Source organism: Bactrocera neohumeralis, unplaced genomic scaffold (genome assembly GCF_024586455.1).
Source record: "Bactrocera neohumeralis isolate Rockhampton unplaced genomic scaffold, APGP_CSIRO_Bneo_wtdbg2-racon-allhic-juicebox.fasta_v2 ctg4546, whole genome shotgun sequence".
In the NCBI taxonomy this organism is placed as follows: domain Eukaryota; kingdom Metazoa; phylum Arthropoda; class Insecta; order Diptera; family Tephritidae; genus Bactrocera; species Bactrocera neohumeralis.
This window is the reverse complement of record NW_026091563.1, coordinates 7,054-14,076: the sequence shown is the minus strand read 5'-3', so window position 1 is coordinate 14,076 and position 7,023 is coordinate 7,054. Positions and strand designations below refer to the sequence as shown.

The 7,023-nt window shown below is 42.0% G+C and overlaps 1 non-coding gene across 1 annotated transcript; it reads left to right on the top strand.

The window, feature by feature from the left end:
* The first annotated feature begins 1,046 nt into the window (after window positions 1–1,046).
* On the top strand, window positions 1,047–1,250 carry LOC126767194 (small nucleolar RNA U3). Its single transcript, XR_007669022.1, has one exon. It is a non-coding gene; the product is annotated as a small nucleolar RNA U3 (small nucleolar RNA).
* The last annotated feature ends 5,773 nt before the right edge of the window (window positions 1,251–7,023 follow it).

Sequence of the window (7,023 nt, the reverse complement as noted above, 5' to 3'; positions counted from 1 at the left end):
ATTAGCTCAAGCTTCTTAGCAATTCTTGTTGCAGTAACACTATCATTTGTTTTATATATCATACTCAAACCAAAAACCAGGAATTCATTTCTTATCCCACCAATAATAGATTACCCACAGCTTACAGTAGCCAATAATTCTTAATCAGCGAGACGCTGATGCTTAAGAAGGGGGGAGTTATCACAGCTAAAAGTACAACAACAAAGTATACTGATATTACCCAATTCAGCAATATTCCGTAAAAATACAATATCATTGCTCAATTTCCAAAATTTACAACGACAGCACATTTCGTCGGCACTAAACCAGAACGGAAGTCGTGCCGCCGCAATGTGAGCCGTTTCTCGACCAAACTGAGGTTTGCTGTTTGGCTATAATTATTGCTTACGTTAGTATATAGAAATAAGTACTAGTAAGTAATAATTAGTACATATGTAAATTTATAGTATATAAGAAAAATTCTGTATAAAAGAAACGTTTTTAATAAAGAAATGCGAGTTCGACTTCACCATTCAAACCAGCGTGTTGTTAATCATCTGGTGACAAGCTTTAACTTACATACATACAAGCAATTTCTTGGTTGAAAGCAAAAATTTAAGCATGAGAAATTGAAATGCCGACGGCAAAACGAAATTGCTTACATTCGTACATTGGGTATGAATGATGAACATATCATCATAATGTTTAGGTAAATCTTTTATATATTTAAAATGAGTTATTATAAAATAAGATCACATATTCAATTGAAAATAAATTCTGTTGGGATTCGAACCTACGTGCTCGTCGTCACTTTTGAAGCGCTTACCACCAACACCACCATTGACACTTGAATTGCGTTGTCCTAATTATGGTTTGGTTATGCACGAAAGAAATATACAATGCATCGCCGATTGTTACCTTGCTGCTGCTGCGCATATGTATGTTTGTATGCTTGTTCATTATTGATGTTATACTCCTTTTTCTTTCCTTTGTCTTTCGTTTTTGCGAATTCTTAACTATTTATGTGCCCTTTTATTGAAATACCCTGCGTTGGCCGTTGAAAAATTAAGGCTATACTTTACAGGATTATTTCTGTAGTTAGTCTTCATTTACACTTTTTTGGAAATCGACCCGCGATGACGAGGTATGTCGTTTTATCTGACAGCGTGAGGTTTAAGAAGTTAATTTCTAATTTTGTCTTGTGGCATATTAGAAATGATGTTTCTTCGAAAATCGTTCGCTTACAACGGATAAAACGACTTCTGAGTGGTGATTTTAATGAATGAATTCCTTTTGGTTGAAATGCTCTGCGTTGGCCGTTAAAAAGTTAAGACTATACTTCTCAGGATCATTCATTTTTTTAAAGAAATTAATGCCCTTTGGAAATATGCATATTTGCATTATTTCGTTGTCATTTCCATATTCGTAGTAATAGAATTTTTATGGCATAAGTAAAGTAATGGCCGCCGATTGTCACCCCTTGCCGCTGTAACAGCTTCGCCTACAAACATTCGCAAATATGTATGTATGTATACGTATGATCGTGAATACATATCGACGCAGATTTTTGCGAGAAGCACCAGAAAGTTGTGCAATTTATGATTTTTAGCTTTCGCTCTCGTCGCGAAAAGACGACTTGTTGGTAAAGGCATTCTCGGGGAGATAATAAATTTATAAAATGTGAATTTAAGTTTTCTAGTTTTCTTTCATTTCTTGGAATATCACTAAGTAGTATAACTTCATCCGCGCGCAGGGACTCCCCGCACCTTTTTTTTTGACAAGAATGTATATGGCACATATGATAAGTAGCAAAAATATGCTTAAATTAATCATATATGAAATAAATCCCTAATTTTTCCACATATGAATAATTAACATTTTAAGCATATTTATTCAACCCTAATTAATGATGGATGGAGTCATGTGTAGAAGTTCACGCAAGTGAGGAAAGTTCTCTGATCGCCATTCACTTGGGAGTGGCCAGAAATGATTCTTTTACATATGGCTCAAGCAGCTCACTACTTCCGGTGTTTGACCAAGTATCCTCTGGGTAGCCTAACAACATCCGTTCGAAGGCGAGCTAAAGTGAGAAGGCGAAACATCGCCTACATAGGGTTGTGCGCTGGGTTTGGGACCCGCCACTTAAAAAAAACACCCCCAGTGAAGAGCCATAACCAGCCTCGGATGAGAGACCCCCCTTTTGAAGACGACCATGATAAACGAAATAAGGACTACCAATTGAGGGCATGCACCTGGAATGTCCGGTCCCTTAACACGTTCGCGGACGCAAAAAATTTTAGGGAGCTGCAAAAATATACAGGCAATTATTTTTGAAACTAGTTGTAATATCCGAAATCTAATTAGACATGTATTATAATAGTAGTCAGAACATCGTATTTTAACCGTTATATACACTGAATGCTATAGCATCCACGACGATATAGATACTATTTTTCAAGCAGAATGACGTGAGGAAATTTGTAAATCACGGACAAAAGATAAAATAATATGAAACTATCTAATGAACCAATTGGTCATTATTTTGAAATGTGTATTAATTACAAAAACTTAAGATTATATAAAATTAAATGAATAAAATTGGCTCAAAATTTGAATGCTATAGATTCACGTCATTTGCATCATTCCATGAAACCGATTAATGCTATAGCATTTACGTCCGCTAACGTGTTAATTGGGAAGGTGCCGCTGCCCAGCTGGTTGATGTCCACTCGAAAATAAATGCTGACATCACCGCTGTCCAAGAAATGCGATGGACGGGACAAGGGCAGAGACGAGTAGGTCCTTGTGACATTTACTACAGTGGCCATATAAAGGAGCGCAAGAATCCTACACCATTCGTGGTGGGAGAGAGACTCTGTCGCCGAGTACTATCACTCACTGCGGTGAATGAACGTCTAGCCACAATCCGCATCAAAGCGAGGTTCTTCAACATATCGCTGATCTCCGCCCACACCCCGACGGAAGAGAAGGACGATGTGACCAAAGATGCCTTTTTGGGTGCTTGGAGCGCACTTATGAAGGCTGCCCCCGCCACGATGTCAAAATCGTGTTTGGCGACTTTAACGCCAGGGTGGGCAAAGAAGGTGTCTTTGGCACTACGGTCGGTCAATTCGGCCTCCACGACGAAACGTCCCCTAATGGGTTGAGGCTGATTGACTTCGCCGGGGCCCGAAATATGGTTATCTGTAGTACTAGATTCCAGCATAAGAAGATTCATCAAGCTACCTGGCTGTCTCCGGATCGAAAAACTACCAACCAGATCGATCATGTTGTGATAGACGGAAGACACGTCTCCAGTGTTTTAGATGTGCGTGCGCTCCGAGATCCCAACATCGACTCGGACCACTATCTTGTTGCAGCTAAGATTCGCACCCGCCTCTGTGCAGCAAAAAACGCACGCCAACAAACACAAGGAAGGTTCGACGTCGAGAAGCTGCAATCACAACAGACAGCCGAACGATTTTCTACTCGGCTTGCACTCCTGCTCTCTGAGAGCACTCGTCAACAACTCGGTATAAGGGAACTGTGGGACGGCATTTCAAACTCCTTACGTACAGCTGCATCCGAAACCCTTGGTTTTCGGAAAGTGCAAAAGAACAGCTGGTACGACGAGGAGTGCCGCGCCGCAGCGGAGATAAAACAGGCTGCCTACCTCGCAACGTTACGATCGACCACTACACGTGCGGGATGGGATAAAAACCGAGAGCTGAAGAGGGAAGCGGGACGCATTTGCAGACACAAAAAGAAAGAGGCCGAAATGCGTGAGTATGAAGAGCTTGATAAGCTGGCCGACAGGGGTAATGCGCAAAAATTCTACGAAAAAATGCGGCGGCTTACAGAAGGTTTCAAGACCGGAGCATACTCTTGTAGAACCCCCAAAGGTGATCTAGTCACTGATGCCCAGAGCATACTTAAATTATGGAGGGAACACTTCTCCAGCCTACTGAATGGCAGTGAACGCACAACACCAGGAGAAGGAGAACCCGATTCCCCAATCGATGACGATGGAGCAGACGTTCCATTACCCGACCATGAAGAAGTTCGACGTTCCATTACCCGACCATGAAGAAGTTCGAATAGCAATTGCCCGCCTGAAGAACAACAAAGCGGCAGGGGCCGACGGATTGCCGGCCGAGCTATTCAAACACGGCGGCGAAGAACTGATAAGGAGCATGCATCAGCTTCTTTGTAAAATGTGGTCGGGCGAAAGCATGCCCAACTATTGGAATTTAAGTGTGCTACGCCCAATCCATAAAAAAGAGACACTACAATCTGCGCCAACTACCGTGGGATTAGCCAAATCAAAACGTCGCATATAAGGTTCTATCGAGTGTATGGTGTGAAAGATTAAAGCCCACCGTCAACAAACTGATTGGACCTTATCAGTGTGGCTTCAGACCTAGAAAATCAACAACCGACCAGATATTCACCATGCGCCAAATCTTGGAAAAGACCCGTGAAAGGAGAATCGACACACACCATCTCTTCGTCGATTTCAAAGCTGCTTTCGACATCACGAAAAGGTGCTGCCTTTGGTATCCCCGCAAAACTGATACGGCTGTGTAAACTGACGTTGAACAACACCAAAAGCTCCGTCAGGTTCGGGAAGGACCTCTCCGAGCCGTTCGATACCAAGCGAGGTTTCAGACAAGGCGATTCCCTATCGTGCGACTTTTTCAACCTGCTTTTGGAGAAAATAGTTAGAGCCGCAGAACTAAACAGAGAAGGTACCATCTTCTATAAGAGTGTACAGCTGTTGGCGTATGCCGATGATATTGATATCATCGGCCTCAACACCCGCGTCGTTAGTTCTGCTTTCTCCAGGCTGGACAAGGAAGCAAAAGAAATGGGTCTGGCAGTGAACGAGGGCAAGACGAAAAATCTCCTGTCATCAAATATAAAGTGATCGCGCTCGCGACTAGGCACTCACTTCACTGTTGACAGTCATAACTTTGAAGTTGTAGATAATTTCGTCTATCTTGGAACCAGCGTAAACATCACCAACAATGTCAGCCTAGAAATCCAACGCAGGATAACTCTTACCAACAGGTGCTACTTCGGACTGAGTAGGCAATTGAGAAGCAAAGTCCTCTCTCGACGAACAAAAATAACCAAACTCTATAAGTCACTCATAATTCCCGTCCTGCTATATGGTGCAGAGGCTTGGACGATGTCAACAACGGATGAGTCGACGTTGCGAGTTTTCGAAAGAAAATTCTGCGAAAGATTTATGGTCCTTTGCGCGTTAGCCACGGAGAATACCGCGTTCGATTGAACGATGAGCTGTACGAGATATACGACGTCATCGACATAGTTCAGCGAATTAAAAGATAGCGGCTACGCTGGCTAGGTCATGTTGTCCGAATGGACGAAAACACTCCAGCTCTGAAAGTATTCGACGCAGTACCCGCCGGGGGAAGCAGAGGAAGAGGAAGACCTCCACTCCGTTGGAAGGACCAAGTGGAGAAGGACCTGGCTTCGCTTGGAATATCCAATTGGCGCCACGTAGCGAAAAGAAGAAACGACTGGCGCGCTGTTGTTAAGTCGGCTATAATCGCATAAGCGGTGTCTGCGCCAATTAAGAAGAAGAAGAATTAACTGCTAGGTAGGAACAAAACAAAACGTAGGTAAAAAACAAAGTTGGGAGGTTAGGTAGTGTAACTGTATGAAGGACTTTACATATAAGGTTCTAAAAAAATTTATAAATAGGGTGTAAACTCAGCGAATTACTTCAGTTTTCGCTTACAGCTTAAACTTTAAACAACATAAGCAACTATCAAAGTTATCGAAAAAATCCTTTATAAAAAAAACATTATTTTTTTTTGGAATATATTTTTAGTTATTATTAATTTTACCTGTTAATGTTTTTTGTATATTTTTTATGGGTATATTAATTTTATATTTATTTATAAAAATGCCAAGAGTAATAGGCATTTGAATCCGGAGTATAGAGCAGAGGAGCTGGAACGCAACACCACGGAACATTTAAATAGGCATTTAAATCCGGAGTAAAGAGCAGAGGAGCAGGGACGCAACACCTCGAAACATTTAAACAGACGGACCAATCGAGAATATAGAGTAAAGAGTAGAGGAGCAGGGACGCAATCGAGAATATAGAGCGGAGGAGCAAGCATGCAGCACCGCGGAACATTTACCTATGGACCATTTGAGAATATAGAGCAGCGGAGCAGGAGCGCGATACAATAAGACATTCAATCAGACGCTTGAATCCGGAATATAGAGCTCAGGAGCAGGAGCGCGACACAATGGAACGTTCTGTACGACGCCAGAAAACAATAACCAGAAAAGAAGAAAGGCAAGGAGATGCAGCGTTGAGAAAAAGTCGTCGAGGAGATCCAATAAGAAGACGTTTTTTAAATTCTTCTGAAAGAAGAGTGACACGCCAGCAAACCAGGCAACAACTTGCAAACGAGCAGGAATCAACATTTGAAAGAGTACGATTCCATAGGTCGTAACCTGCAAATCGTCATTTGGAGAGCGAAAGACAAGCCAGGAGAAATAGCGGAAGACGTCGTGAACTTTCTGATGATGCACTACTAGAAGAATAAGCACGTCAACGTCGAGCTGGCAATATGTTTGATATGTACGCATTGTTGATAAAAAAAAGGGCCCACTGATATATGCGTGTGTTGTGGTGGCACTTGGTTTCCTCACGAAGTAAAAAGGCTAGAAAAATAGCTAGAGTTTCCTGATATTCCGGAATGTTTTCAGGATTTAACATATGTGGAGGAAAGGCTAATATCACCGAGAATTTCATTTGAAGCAGTAGTAAATATCCCGATTTCTGTTGTGGAGACCGTCACTATGCTGCCACGAAGATTTGACAAGAGCCATTTTATTCAAGTGGACCTGAAACGTCGCTTGGAATACGGAGACAGTGCGACCAGCAAAAATATTGCAGGCACTGAATAATCTGTTGGGTATAGAGCTTTACGTCAAGCAAAATATTCAAATGTCAAGTGATTGGCTGACAAATGTAGGAAACGAGGAAACTGTGCCATT